A 16,204-nucleotide genomic window follows, 5' to 3' on the forward strand; every position below is an offset into this window, starting at 1 on the left:
GGAAGTCTGGTTAAAGCCAATTCTAAAAAAGCCTACATTGACCCAAGTGTGGTCAGTTATCACCCAATTACAAATGTTCAGCTTCTGTTGAAAATACTGGATAAGATTGCATATTTGCAACTGCAAGATCATATTGAACACCATGGCATACTTCCCTCCCGTCAGTCAGGCTTCAGTGCCAAGCACGGCACAGAAACAGGTTTGACTGACTTGCATATAAACCTGAATTAAATAGCCGAGAAGGGCAAGCTTGCCCTTTTAATCTTACTCAACCCATCATCCGCTTTTGACTTGGTGGACCATTCACTACTACTTGATAAGATGAGACACCTAATCAAATGTACGGACTCCTTTACAGCATGGTTTGAGTCATTTGTCAGCCAGCGGTCAGCACAAGTGGCAATTGGCAATTTTAAGCCACCCCAGCACTTCTATCCTGTGGATTGCTGAAAGGGGCCTGCCTTTTGCCCATCTTCTTGAACATCTATACTCACCCCGTTTTACATGCTTGATAATGCGTGTATCGTCTATACAAACTATGCTGACGATACCCAGTTTGTACTGGAACTTGATGGGGACTAGAACACTGATCTCGCCACAGTGAATAAAGTTTACGACCTAATTCAAAGTTGGATGATTGTCAATTCACCAGCATTAAATAGCGATGAAATGGAACTCATGATGGTGGGCTCCCCTGAGAGAATCCAGAAATTGGATGCTCGTTACACTTCCTTATTTCGTTGCATTGCAGTTAGTCCACACGTAAAAATACCCTGGACTCGAGCCTAACCAAGAGTCAGCATGTTGCACAAGTTAAATCTTCTTGTTCTTATGTTAACAAGTTATTAAGGCAGATTAGACTTTATTTGTCCATGGAAAACACTGCCTCTCTTGCCACTGCACTAATTAATTCTCGCCTAGATTACTGCAATGGGCTACTTGCAGACATATCTAAGTAAAACCTCCACGGCCTTCAAGTGGTTCAAAATAATGCAGTCATGACTATCTGCAATCTAAAGCCGCAGGAACATGTACCTCAGTCAAGATGAGGTTTACATTATATGATATGGCATTTGTAACGCGCCTATACACAAGTGTTTACATTGGCTACCCATTTGTCGTCATATTGCTCACAAAATACTCACCCTATCATATCAATGCCTCTCCAACCAAGCTCCCATCTAACTAGCCAAGGGTGACTTAATCCTCTATTAGTCGCAATCTGACATCATCTGATAACCCCAGGCTTTATTTTCCACGGTATACACTAAGTTTTGGGGGGCGTTGGTTTTCGGGTCAAGCCCTTACTCTCTGGAATGCTATACCGGCTTCAATTTGCAATGCCTCATGTCTTTCTGGGTTTAAGAAAGTCATTAAAACATTCTTTTTTAGCATTGAGTAGTTAATTATTTTTTTTCCTACTACCTTTCTGATGCTGTTCTCTGATATTCCTACCGCTTTAGCGCACTCAGGCCTTTGGGCGTGCTGCACTTTATAAAATAAATAACATAACTAGCGAGGACAGGGATTTCCTGGGAAGGTTTAAACACCCTAAAGAAGGGGGCCCTAGATTGACCCGGTCTGAAGGGACCATCACACTGCAGAAGGTTATGAAAGCAATAAGCTCCATGAGGAAAGGGTGGCAGCTGCGTGCCATAAGTACACTGGCTTTGACGGAAATTAAATACATTGCAGAGTGAGACTTCTGGTTAAGAGCACTCTCTACTACTCTGCCGTCTTTACAGCGCCCCTTTGGTGGTTTCTCTGTGCAAATGGTCACAGAGACTGGGACCTATAGATGCAGTACGACAGCAGCAATATCGAAGATTCCACCATTTCCAGGTTTTGACCTTCACGTGCAACTCGAGATGGTTTTCCTCACTTTATGTGGCCACCAGCATGTGCATGGCATATACCAGACCACCTTAGTGTTAGTTTGTGGAGGGATAGTAGTTTGGAGTGTGAATAAGCGACGCCATTGTGAGAAAATATGCAATTGTGGCGGGGGAGGAGGGGGGGGGGGGGTTGGGGCATATTGTGCTGCACGACAGAGCCATTAGGCTGTGGGGGTGGACATACACGGGTGTGGAGGAGGGACAAGCCAAACAAATTGTATGCAGTGGCGCCAGGCTACTAGCTGAACCTTTTTGAGGTAAATGGGTTGCAGGAGCACATGCCATGGGGGAGGCGTCAGTGTGTGCACGGGACAGCGGTGCGAGATCCAGCAATCTGTTACTGATCAACTGGGATTTCGATGTGTGTTGACACATGCCCTTGACCCACTTAGGAGAGTTTAGGACACGTCTGTTTGCCCTCTGGTTCAACTAGTGTGTGGTTTTCCGAGGGTTGGCAACATGCCACCCCACTGACCGTCGATGTAGTCTTCCTTCCGCGTGTGGTATCTGTCCATGTATGTTCCGATTACTGCCACATTGTTCTTTCCCATCTGCCACTCGTCTATATTTTGATGACATGTTACAGGAGCACATTTTGCCAGGAAAACATTACTGTGCAACAATACCACATGTGGCAGTATAGAAGAGCTGCAGACTGGGGGGACTTCACTGGGAAACTCTGCAATATGCTACAGCAGCAGAGCTCCCACAACCCTCCCTTCACCTACAATCGGCTTTAATGTTTTTCGAAAAATAGGGGTAGTACAACCATGCAGACATGCAAAAGTGCATGCAAATAAAGAAAACATGTGCATCATTGCTTGTTTTATCCCGGACAACACTAACATGAAGGAGTGGCATTGAGTAGACAGTCTCCTAATAAGGGATTTGGTACTTTAGTGATTCGCGTTGGCTTTTTCTAATCGCCGGCACATAACCATAGCCAGCATTTAATAACGAGCAACACGGCATGGGCCATGGATTATTATTGCATCAGAGTATCCCACATTAGGATGGAAATTCTCAATGATTAGTAGGCTCATTAGGGCAGCACCCTTATGCATTGCCAGGAATTCGGTAAACCAACCGGGGTGCTTCATGTGGCCTCGTTTCTGCACCACTGCATGCATTGTGCCAAAACCTCCACATCCGACACAGTGGTATTATAGTCGATGCCAAAGGTCTGTCTGTACCCGTGCCCTTCAGCAGGTGTTGCCCGTTACTAAGTTTGTGGCTTTTCTTCGCTTCTTTGGAGGGAACAGGGTAGATTTTCGGTACTCCAGGCACCAATAGGGACCCTTTGAGGTGGCGGCACTGCTGGGCCCCTTTCACGAATACTTGGCCCAAACTATTTGTCTCGTCATTACTTCACAACTAAACATACCTTGACAAAAAAAAAATAATAAGTCATGAAACTAATTGTGGGTGTGCAAATGGTCTTCTCGCGTCTGCTTACAATACCACTCACTGTTTGTTCATAGCACGGAGTTCTAAAACCAAAAATCGTAGTATAGCTAAACATATTTCCAATGGTTTTTTTGAACATTGAAGGACTGTAACCATCCATGAAAAATGGGAATCTTATCTGCTGGAATTGAAGGCCAGGACAGTATCCCGCAAGTTCCAGAGACCGGAACTAGTGCAGACTGCATATGCTTAGCCCAGTCAGTAAGATCCTTGGCTGTGGTCACATGCAAGCATTGTCCGATGACTTAGCCACTGAGGTCAAGCCTAGGAAAAAAAATAAATACATTAAAACGACATGATAAGCTGTGCTCCAACAGGTGAACTTCAGCAGTAGACGGTTATCACAAGAAATGCGGGGGCCACTAATTCCAGGAGCTTGTGCAGAGATCTGTTGGCAGACTTAAATATCCATTAATTGTGTGTGTAGCTTCACCTGCTCAGCACGGAGTACGCTCAGCCATAAAGTACACGTGGCCATTCCAAAATGGAACCTATTAAAAAAAACGACTTTAATGTGACGCCATTTGCTGGTTGTTTGGAAACCAGTATTGCCATTAAGTTAAAAGGTTAAACAGCCGCACTGGAGCAAAACGCCCCACAATCCATTTTAAACATCTTTCCTAGTCACTTACGCGAGATGCCTTTAATTTGTACTGTTTTCATGAAAGGTGATATCCTAGAACACCGTCTTTGGATTGAAGTCAGTGAATCCAAAGTGACCCAAAAAAGCAATCCTAAGGCAAGGCATATTGTGTACGGCTCAAATGCCTAGTTTATACTTATAGTTTTTACAAGACATTTACAGTTCCGATTGTGTACTTTTGTTGCGCCCATGGAAAATTCAATCAAACCGATAATCACACCAGTCTTTTCCCAAGGGCTTCTTTGATGAAAGTTATATCCAGAGCAGTCACTAACCGAACCCTACAATTCACTCCCTCCAGTATTGTAAGCCAGGGTTTCATTAGAGGGTGCACGGTCCAGCTACATGTGGACCTAGGGCGCCACAAATCAAAGAGGTCTATTCTGTTTGTTGACAGTATTTTCTTTTCCATGCTCCCGTAGAGGTATTTGGGGCTTTCAGCTCCTATGAGGCATTGTATATTTCTCTTTAAACCATTCGAATGCACAATTCTACATGATACAGCCTTGTATCCCGATCTTCAATATTGCAAATGCAACCTTTCTTGTCAATGGGTACTTCTACCCAGATTCTGTACCCGTTTTAAAAAGTTAAGCATTAAACAAAATTGCTTTGCAATAGAAAACAAGCGATGACAAGGTATTGTTCCTTTCCATCGTTCAGTATCAAAAAAGGAAAGCAAATACAAATGCTTTAAACAAAGGAGGAAAAATATCCACTTTACAGCTCGAATCAACTTTTTAATAAATAAAACCACATACAAAGAAAAAGGTGCTTTCAAACATTAGCAGAAATATTACATTTAAAAAAAAAAATGGTATACAACTCAAATCTCTAACTATTGGTTTGCACACCAGAGACTAAAGGATTAGAGAGGAATGTATTGGAACTACATCCAAACGAGCACCTGCCTTTACTGCAATGACTTCACGCCAAGAGGGTTTCAAGGTTTACTACAATAAATTCAAAACGATGAGGCATACACTTCTTTCAAGGCAATCGAGCTACACTGCCAGATGCATTTACCTGTGAATGACCGCAGATAGGGTGTGGCTTGCCCTGGATAAGAGCCTTGGGCTGGGATCCTCCAACTAAAGAGGATATACATTTTTGGGGGGTGCATTCTTTTGCACTCTAGAACAGTGTGGGGTTTGAGCTCTTACAGGGTATTAAGCATAAAGGTTATTGAATTATTAATCTAAATTGCCCCTTGCATAGCAATTAGCGTCCAGACCCTATTGCCCAGCTCTTCTTTCTCAGTCTTTGTGACGTAACATCTGTGGGGAGTGGCTTTACTCAGTCAGGAACTTTGTGTGCGAGTCGAGAGGTCAGGATGATTTACCACAGGACCACAGATTAGTCTTTGGTATCACGTGCTAGGTGTAATCTACTTAGATGATAATCAACCAAAGCTACAAGTCCCATAATTAATTTATAAATGAAAGTCGTGGAGTGGTGTACGAGTGGACCCATCTCCTAGTCCCACTTTTTCAACACCAAGTAGAATGGTCGAGACATTAGGCCACTTCATCATACAATACATGAAACATTAGTTTTAAAATAGTATAGCCCCTGGTGTGGGCAAATCTGCTCTCCTCACATTTAATATTGTGCAGCCCCAGCTTCTGCCCTCCTCAACCAGTATCCCGAATATACAAAGTGATGAGAGCTCCACACACGTGTGCACCCCCACCCCATCTGCAAACTTCATCCACTAGGGTGCTGCAGCAGCTTTGATAATGAAAACGAGCAGCATGGACCAGGTATGAAATGGTCATGTCTCAAGACATCAGGTAATTGCCGACTGACCAGGTTAGTGGAATCTGGGTGTGTTGTATTGTGCTCAAATACTTAGCCAACAACTTGGCCACACGCGCTCCCTCGCATCATAGGTCCCTGCATCCTGTTCCGTTACCCCCACTGTGTTTCTCTTCCTTACTCTCGCATCTCAGCCCTTCCCTCTTCGATCTATTGTGTACTATTCTGACAGTCTCCCGCTCCACTGTTTTTCTGGAATTACTTTGCGTTACCTGCATTCTTCTAGGTTCCAGTTGTGTTCTGTGCCTTGTTGATTGTATTGGCTTGGTGTTTGCCCTCTACGGTTGATATTGTGTTGCTATCCACGGTTTGTGGCATCCCATTGCAATTACCTGTATTCTTCACTTCTAGGTTCCCTCCTGACCTGTTTTGCTTTTGGACCCATATTGCATTTGCTTTCTTTACTTCCAGGTTCCCTCTTGTGATTTGTGCTTTGCCTGGTTCTGTACTAGATCTGCATTCTCTACTTCTTGGTTCCCAGTTGTGTTCTTTTCTTTCTGATGGTTTTGTACTGCATCTGATTTGTAGGCCCTTTCTTATTCTTTGTTGTGTGCCCCCCTCCTCCCCCGTGCCTCCCACCTGTCTGCCCCTTACCCCTGTGTGAACTCCTCTACCCAGTCCCCTGCCTGGGTTCCCCTCTTCCTAACCCCCCCCCCCCCATCTTTCCTCCCCGCACCCCCTATGGTGCTCCGTCTCACCTATGTTTTCTTACTGCTTTTCTATCAACTTTTCTATCCCTCTCACTAAGTCTGGCAGGAAGTTCAAAAGGGACATACTGGTATCCAACCCAGGCCCCCCTATCGCTGATACCTAACCAGCTCTTCCTCCAGACAGACCCTTACCGACGTACTCTGTCCTCTCCAGGCCTATGGACCACCATATGGTCTCAGTTCCCTCTCCTTTTTCCCCCCCCCCCTCTTCTCCCATTAATGGTGACACCCAGTGGGAGGCCCTCCTGGCCCCCTTCCATTGCTCCGAGACCATAATTAATGTCTACTTAAACGGCACCGTCTTGGTCCAGGGCCCTCAGGCCAATCTCGTCTTCGAGACTCTGCCCGTGCCTTATCAACTTCCTTTCCTCTCCTGCTACACCCTTACCACCTCTCTGGCTCCTCTACCGCCTCCTTCCTCTGCCAACTCTTTGGCACCCCCTGATGCTCCCTCCACTGCCACCTCTCTGGCGCTCCAACTACCCTGCCTTCTCTTCCTTCCTCCTCTGCCCATCCTCAGGCACCTCCAACACTTCTGCAGGGTGTACCTCTGGTCTGTAATACCTCTGGCCTGTACCCCTCCTCGGAAGTCCTTCAAATGTAGCAACCTGCTCCACATTGCTACCCACAACTCTCGTTCAGCTATCACACTCCTGACATTTGCCATCTCCTGGAAGAGCTTGATTTGGATGTACTCTGTCTCACTGAGACTTGGTTCACAGCCAACTCTCATGACTTTTGACACTCCTTCCCGAGTGCTACAAGATCCTCTCCGAACCCAGAACCATCTGCCACGACAGGGGTGTAGCCTTGATTTTCCCCAGAGTGGATCCCTGCGTCTATCATTCCAATGCAGCACTACTCCTTTGAATGCCCGTCTGTAGGTTCTCCATCTCTCCTGGCCTCTCTGACTGTGGGAACCAACTAAAGGCCACCTGGCCAGGTTGCCCGCTTCTTCTGAGTGGGCTGACCTCTTCTCGCCTCTACCTCCCAACTTCTCCTCAGAGACTTGAACATCTACATGGATGTACCAGCCCTTCTTCAGAACTCTGATTTGCTCCCTCTCTCTATTCTTCCCTCTGGCCCGACTCACTCTGCAGGGCACACCCTAGATCACCTCAGACCTCCCCTTCTCTAACCCTCTGACCACTCCTCGCTTGGAGTGATCACTTTCTCCTTTCTTCCCACCTCGCTCTCTTCCCCGGAGGTCAAACTGACTCCAGCACTGCCACCTACCTGCTCAGTCATCCAACCCATGAATCACGTGTCAGTTGAGGCTTACTTTCTCTCCTCCTGCACCTTTGGCTGGCTCTCGCCCTGACACAGCCCTCTCTAACCTTTATCCCTCTATCTCTAACACTCTGGATGTCCTTGCCCCAGTCATGAGGATCTGCTTGAAGCCCAAATCCAAGTCCAACTCTTGGTACGAGGCCAACCTTGCTGCCTTTGAACGCAAGTGTAGGGCAGCAGAGAGGAAGTGGAGGGCCTCGAGCACACCACCCGAGAAACTGGCCTGCCGCCTGCTCCAAAGGCAGTACAGACTCATCTCTAAGAAGAGAGCCTTCATCCAAGCCTGCATCTCTGCAGCATCTAACAACTCAGCCGAACTTTTCAAACTCTGAAAGGACCTGGCCAATCCTGCTACAGTCTACCTCTCTGGTTCCCTCCCAGGCACTCACAGTCTTGGCCTCTCATTTCACTACTAAAACTCAAGACATCCTGTCCACCCTCTCTTCCTCTACCTCCTCCTCTACCACTTGAGAACCGCCTGAGGCCGTCTCTCCTCCTCCTCCTGTTCACCCCTGACCGTGTTTCTAGACAAGTCCGATCTATGGAAGGCTCATCAAAGCAGGTTCTCCCCTGCTCATCCAGAACCATCAAGGACCACATCAATGCCCTTGCTGCAGCCTTGGTCGATTTCTGCAATCAATCATTTGCCACTGGAACTTCCCTTTCCCACTTTAGCACTCTTGTGCACCCACCTTCTAAATTAGCCCTCAGCCAATCCGCCCTCTCCGGCTTACTGTCACCCGATCACCATCATGCCTTCCTGAGCAAACTCTTGGAAAAGCTGGCCATCGCGTAGCTTAATCTACATACTGAATCTGTTGGTTGCCTCCATGACCACCAATCTGGCTTCAGAGCTGCCAGAAGCACGGAAACGTCTCTCCTGAACACCTGTGAAGTCTTGCTCTCCAATCTTGACTCTAATCTCACTTCAGTCCTCATTCTCCCTGATCTAGCCTCTGCTTTTGACACTGTCAACCATGCCATCCTGCACAATCGTCTCAGGGACAACATTGGTATTACTGATCAGGCCTTGCCCTGGTTGACCTTTCTCACCGGCCTACCCTCTCAACTCCAATTGGGGCCGTTCCTCTCTTCTATCTCTCTACTTGTGGTGTTCCCCAGGGGTCTAACCTCTCTCCCTGGCTTTTCAAACTCTACCTGGCACCCCTTGCCCACCGCACCGCTACTTTCTTCTCCAATTGTCACTGTTATGCAGAGGACACTCAACTCCCTTTCAGGCTCCCCTCAGCCACCTCTGGTTCTTCTCTCATACCAGACTCTCTGGCCCCAATTCAGGAATGGTGTTCACCACTGATCTATGCCGTAATGCCAGTAAGCCTGAGATCCTCCTCACTGGGACACCTGCTCCCTCCTTTCCACTCTGGCCGCCCACTCTAGGCCCTCTTCCTGCTCCTTCCTGGGAGGCTTAGAAAAATGGTGTCATCTTCAACTCCACCCTCTCCTCACATCTGACGTCTCCAAGAAGTCGAACTATCGGCCGCACCTCCTCAGAGGTATTATTCCTTTTCTCCCTTTCCCCCAGAAGCTCACTGTCTCCAGAGCTCTGGTCCCCTCTAGGCTGGACTACTGCAACAGCCTCTTTCTAAATCTTCCTAACTCTACTCTTCAACCTTTCCAACTTATCCAGAACAGGACTGCAAGACTTGTCCTTGGTCTCAAGCCCAGGGATCGTATCACTCCAGCCCCGAAATCCGTTCAGTGGCTCCCTGTGGTTGCAAGTATCAACTTCAAGAACCTCTGCATTGTCCACAAGGCTTTCTGGGGATTGGCACTGCTCTACCTCCAACTTTGTCATCCAAAACATCTTCATTCTCAAGCTCTCCACTCATCCACCTCCAACTCTCGGAGGGTCAGACACTTCTCCAAGCAGAGAGTTGTGATCCATCTCCTCGGCTGGGGCCTTCCTCTGGAATAGTCTCCCTGCCTCAAACTTGAGCAGAACCACCTGCGGTTCTGGAAGCAACTCAAGACCTTCCTTTTCGCTTCCGCTTTCTCTCTTCTGTTGCACCCGACTGCTCTGCGCACTGATCACCCTCTGAACTTAGGCCCAGGCTTCTGCATGTCCAGTTGCCCTCACACTGCTTTCAGTCTCCCCGGCGCTTAAGGGTCTGTATCTGCAACCCTACAGTCCCTTCTCTGCACATGAGCCACCCGCTGGCTGCACTTGCGAGTTAACTGCACCCCCACGGCAGTTCTCCCCTTCCCTGCACTTGCACGATCTGAATGACACAGTAAGATTGTTATTTTGTCCTCCCTCGTTTCCCCCCTTGTCTTGTCACACATAGAAACACTTGTGTACAGGCATGTTATAAATGCCACATCACATCATACCATCACCAGGCGGTTGACAAGCAGAGCAACACAACCCACTACATAGCTTTGAACAATAGACACCCAACCACCTAAGTGGTGTGACAGTGTCTGCTCACCCTACTTCTAACTGAATACGTGTTACAGAAATGATTGCTTGTACACAGGTAAGAGCTTTGTTCGCAGAAAAGGCCACAACTTGAATGTGTGAGCCTGCCATCAGGGCTACTTTGCACAGCTTAGTAGTAAAAGTTACAGCAAGCGAGTAAGCCCAGTGGTCCACTACATCCTCTACCCTCAGCCACAAAACAGATGCTGTTTAGGCAGGCAGAGCAACATGGAGGAGAGAATCAGGCACTACTGGGGGCCGGCCATTGGCCACCTTATAGACTAGAAACGCATAAGGAGGCTAACCCCTTTAAGGGACCACACTACAGGTAGAGGTCCCCATTTTTCTTCCACTAAATTTCCAGCATAAATCAGAAGAACTAGTTACTCTTACCTTGTAACGTTCTTTCGATGGGATGTTCCTCCGACGTATTCCTTATCTTAGATAGAAATCCTTCAGCTTTGCTGGCCTCGGAAAATTTTTTCGCCAGAGGGCGCTGCGCGTCGATGATCGCCAAGTCGATGACCCTCGACGGCCTCCGTGCCGACGTCATCCTGCCTATAAAGGCCGCGCGCAGCGTCCGTTGCTCAGTTCCGTTTTGTAGTCCCCAGTAATGTTTTTGGATTAGACTAATCACCTTGAAGGAGCATAGGCTGCAAACCCACAGGAAGTCATACTGCGGGGATGGATGGGAGGGTCGATAAGGAATACGTCGGAGGAACATCCCATCGAAAGAACGTTACAAGGTAAGAGTAACTAGTTCTTCGAAGGGATTGTGTCCTCCGACGTATTCCTTATCTTAGATAGACTCCCATAGCAGTGGTATTGTGACTGGAGGCGGGAGTAATAAAAGTTATGTTACCCTTCCAGAATGGACAGAGTGTAACACAGCCTTGCCGAATCTAGTTTCTTGACTAGAGGAGGAATCCAGGCTATAGAATTTGGTAAATGTATGTGCGGACGACCATGTGGCAGCCGCACATATATCTCGAATTGGCACCCCTCTTTGAAGGGCTGAGGATGTTGCGATACCCCTGGTAGAATGAGCCCTTAGATTTTGAGGAGGCTCCTTTCCTGCCAATTTGTAGCACTCCAGAATGGCTAAAATAATCCATCTGGAGATGGTTTGTTTTGTTATTGGAAGGCCCAACTTATGTCCTGCATAACCTACAAAGAGTTGGTCTGCTTGTCTGATCTTAGCCAATCTGCTGATATAGAAGCTCAAGGCTCGCTTAGGGTCCAGCCTGTGCAGTCTCTCTTCCTCCTTCCCCGGATGAGGAGGAGGGTAGAAAGAAGGTAATATAATCTTCTGAGTGATGTGAAACTCCGAGACTACCTTCGGGAGGAAGTTAGGCTTCACCTGAAGAACAACTTTGTCCTTGTAAAAGATTGTATGTGGAGGTTTACACGATAAGGCTTGCAACTCGCTAACCCTTCTAGCAGATGTCAATGCTATTAGCAAAACAGTTTTGAGGGTGAGAAGCTTCAATGAACAAGAGTGTAGTGGTTCAAAAGGGGCACCCTTTAGGAAGTTTAAAATTAGGTTTAAATCCCATAAGGGAACTTGAAAAGGTTTCGGGGGATAAACATTAGTTAATCCTTTTAGGTATTGTATTACCAATGGAATTTTGAAGTATGAAGGCTCCTCTGCAGTGCGCTTAAAGATTGATAGCGCTGCGAGATAGCCCTTAATTGTGCCAACCTGTAGGCCTGAATTAGCCAGGTAAAGTAAGAATGACAACACCATAGGTGTACCACAAGAAAAGGGTTCAATATTCTTTTCTCTGCACCAGCTGCAAAATTTGTTCCAACGGCAGCGGTATAGAGTTTTAGTTGCCGGCCTTCTGGCCGAAAGCAACACCTCCATAACATCATCCGGAAGGTCCCAATCCTTGTACCTCAACCTTTCAGACACCAAGCGTGAAGGTTGAGGGTCTTGATGGCTGGATGGAGAACCTGACCTTCCTTCTGCGAGAGAAGATCCTCTCTGTATGGCAGTCGAATTGGAGGGCAGATGGACATGTCTAGAAGGTCCGGGTACCACGTTCTCCTGGCCCAATCCGGGGCAATTAGGATCATGGTCTTCCGAAACCTTCTCAACCTCCTGATCATTTGAGGAATGACAGGGACCGGAGGGAACGCGTACAGAAGTGGGAACTCCCAGTCCACTACGAACGCATCTCCTAGAGCTCCTCTCGGGGGAAATTCCCTTGAGCAAAATCTGTCGCACTTCCTGTTGATACTGGTGGCGAACAGATCCACTTGAGGGGTTCCCCAAAGGGCGAAGATCTCTTGAAGGACTTCCTGAGCTATCTCCCACTCGTGAGAGACTGTGCTCTGCCTGCTCAGAGCGTCCGCTGTCAAGTTCTTCTCTCCGGCTAGGTGAATTGCCGATAGAGAGATTCCTTCCTGAATTGCCCAAAACCAGAGCTGCATCGCCTCTCTGCACAGTGGTAGTGAGCCTACGCCTCCTCTTTTGTTGAGGTAGTGCATGGCCACTGTATTGTCCGTCATTATTAGGACGTTTCTTCCCCGTACAGACGGCAGAAAAGCCTTCAGCGCTAGTCTGATGGCTCTCAGCTCCAACAGGTTGATATGTAGTCTGGACTCCGATGGAGACCAACGACCGCTGATGGTCAAGTCGTTGGCGTGAGCTCCCCACCCCGTGAGTGAGGCATCCGTGACTACTGTTATCTCCGGCCATGGTTGCCAAAACATTTCTCCTTTCAGGATGTTCTCCCGACAGGCCCACCACTGAAGGTCTCGGGCTACTTTGACCGGGATCCGAAGGAGATCTGTCATCCTTCCTGAGAACTGTGACCACTGAGTTCTCAGTGCCCACTGGAGGGATCTCATTCTCAGGCGAGCCTCCGGCACGAGGAATATGCAGGATGCCATGAGGCCTAGCAACCTCAGAAAGTCGTAGGCTGGGAGATATTGGGCATTCTGAAATCTGATGACCATCTGCAGAATATCTCGAGCCCTCACCTCTGGTGGCAAGGCTTTTCCCAGGGAAGTGTCCAGGACTGCTCCAATGAATTGGAGTCTCTGTGATGGTATCATCTGTGACTTCTTTAAATTGAGGGAGAAGCCCAGCTTGTGAAGGAAGTGGCAAACATAATCTAGTTGTCTCTGAGCCTGTTCCGAAGATACAGTTCTGATCAACCAATCGTCTAGGTAAGGGTAGACATGAATCCCTTCCCTCCTTAGACTTGCAGCCACAACCGACATTAGCTTGGTAAAGACCCTCGGGGCGGAGGTTAGCCCAAATGGCAGAACTCGAAATTGATAATGAGAGCTGCCAATTGCGAACCTCAGGTATCTCCTGTGCCTGGGATGGATCGGCACATGGAAATAAGCGTCCTGGAGGTCTAGAGATACCAACCAGTCCTGAAGCTGGAGGGCCTGAAGGATCTGAGAGAGAGTCACCATCTTGAACTTGTCCTTTCGGAGGAATTTGTTCAATTCCCGTAAGTCTAAGATGGGTCTCAGTCCTCCGTCCTTCTTCGGTATTATGAAGTAGGGGGAGTACCAACCCTTGTTCCTTTCCGCTACAGGTACCAGTTCTATGGCACCTTTCTCTAGCAGGTCTAAAACCTCCTGCAAGAGGAGCGGATCTGGAAGCTTCAAAGGGTTGTTCCCCGGTGGATGACTCTGAGGGATATGTAGGAAGGGCAGGCAATAACCTTGGGCTACTGTCTCCAGAGCCCAAGCATCTGACGTAATAGCCTGCCATTCCGTCAGATGGTGAGTTAACCTGCCCCCTACTGGTGTTCTGTGAGGAGAGACCTCAGAGTGGTTTTGAAGCGGCTGATGCAGTTGCCGAAGGTAAAGTGGCTCCTGCTCCTGCGGGTGCGGCTTTCTTTCCCCTACCCCGTCCACCACGGGTAAATCTTCCTTGGCCTCTTTGAGCCGGTCGTCCCCTGCCCCTTCCATATGAGGAATAGTAACGAAAGGACCGTCCTCTCCACGATGATCCCGAAGGACGAAAGGTATTCTGACGGATAGCAGCTCCCAATGACTTGGCTGCTGCCTTGGACGTTTGCAGTTTCTCCAAACTGTCATCCGCCTTCTTTCCAAAGAGGGTAGAACCGTCAAAGGGCATATTCAAAAGCCTGGTCTGCACGTCAGAGGCAAAACCAGACTTCTTCAACCACGCATGCCTGCGGATTGTGGTACTTGCCGCCATGGCCCTGCTGATACTGTCAGCAGAATCTAGGCCAGTTTGTAGGGTCTCGCACATCGCATCTTTACCATCCCTGATGATGTTTAAAAATGCGTCCCTTTCCTCTCCTTCTTGGAGGCAGTCAGCCGCTGATGAAGCGCACTCCCAAAGGGTGTGGCTGAACCTAGCGAGCGTACAGGTCGCGTTAATAGACTTTAACGCCATGCTACAGGCAGAAAAAACCTTCTTAGCCATGGCATCATATTTTTTGTCATCCCTATCCTGCGGAGCAGTGGGGTATGCAGATGTGCTGCCTGATGAGGTTGCAGCCTGTACAACCAAGCTCTCAGGAGTAGGATGTTTTGACAAATATTCAGGGTCAGAACTAGCCACCCTGTATTTTGTTGACAGTTTTTTATTTACTGCCGGGATAATTTCTGGCGTTTCCCAGTTTGTCAAAATCCTTCTCTGTAGAGCAGAGTGAAATGGAACCACAGGATCCTCCTGTGGGCCCTTGTCCAGTATGTCAGTGAGGTCATCCTGCTGAAAGGCAGGAGAAGGTGCAGACCAACCCATAAATTCTATGATTCTAGACATCAGAGCTCTATATGGAGTCTCCGCATGTTCTCCTGGGTCTGGTTTGATAAATTCTGCTTCAGGAGAAGTGTCCAAGCCACTAGCTTCCTGAAGTGCATCCTGAAGATTTTTTAATCTTCCTTCCTCAGAGGCGAAAGTCTCTGGCTCTGGTGATGTGGTCCTCTGTAAATCAATATCTTGGTCTGAATCCTCCCTTTCCTCAAAAATCGAGGTTAAAGGGGGATACATTGGTTTTTGGAATGGTATAAACCCCATTTCCAATGCAGAAGGAGCCATCATCACAGGCCTTGAAAACGTCGATGTCGTCGACACCGACGTGAAAGTACTCGAAGGCGCCGTGAAAAGCGTCGAGAAATGTGTACTAGGCCTCGAAGAACTCGAAAGGATCGGAGTCTTGCTCGAGAACGACGTCGACGTTCTCGGCGTCGAGTCGGAGGTCTTTTGTCTAACCGTTGGCTGTGGAGTAGCCGTGGTTCTTTCCTTCACCGGCGTCGATATCGGCGTCGACGTCGGCGTCGACTCGATCGACTGATGCGCCGATGAATCCTTCGACAACGGCGTCGATGGCGCCGACCTCTGTTTCGAAGGAGTTTTCGACGATGGCGTCGATGATGCTTTATCTCCCGATGGCTCGAGGCGCTTTCGGGTTGACTTTTCCGCCGGGTACTGCGACTCGCGGCGTTTAGATTTTTTGGGTTTTTTACCCGGGGTATCACCCTCAGCTGTCTTCGAGGGGGACGAGGCCGCTTTCTCGAAGACGCTTAGCATCTTTTTCCTGAATTCCTCCCACTCAGCTTGCGAGCTGCGTTTTGTGGGGCAATGAACTCTCTCAGGAGAACTCGACGAAGATGACGAAGGGGATCTCCTACGTCTCTTCTTCGAGTGTCTCGATGTCGACGAGTGGTGGGAGCCACTTCGTGATCTAGATCGAGAGTGTTTTTTATGGTGAGGAGACGAACGTCTCGACTCTACCGAAGAAGCTTTCGAGGAAGTTAAAGTTGACCTACCTCTCTCGAGCTTCCCCCTACGCTCCTTCAAGGCTTTCGCCGTCATGGAAAGGCATTCCTCACACTCCGAACTCTGGTGCGTGATTCCCAGACACCACAAACAGACCCTGTGAGGGTCCGTCAACGACATTTTCTTCCCGCAGTCTCGGCACTTTTTGAAACCGGACCGAGG

Source organism: Ambystoma mexicanum, chromosome 14 (genome assembly GCF_040938575.1).
Source record: "Ambystoma mexicanum isolate Mex_15411 chromosome 14, UKY_AmexF1_1, whole genome shotgun sequence".
Classification (NCBI taxonomy): Eukaryota; Metazoa; Chordata; class Amphibia; order Caudata; family Ambystomatidae; genus Ambystoma; species Ambystoma mexicanum.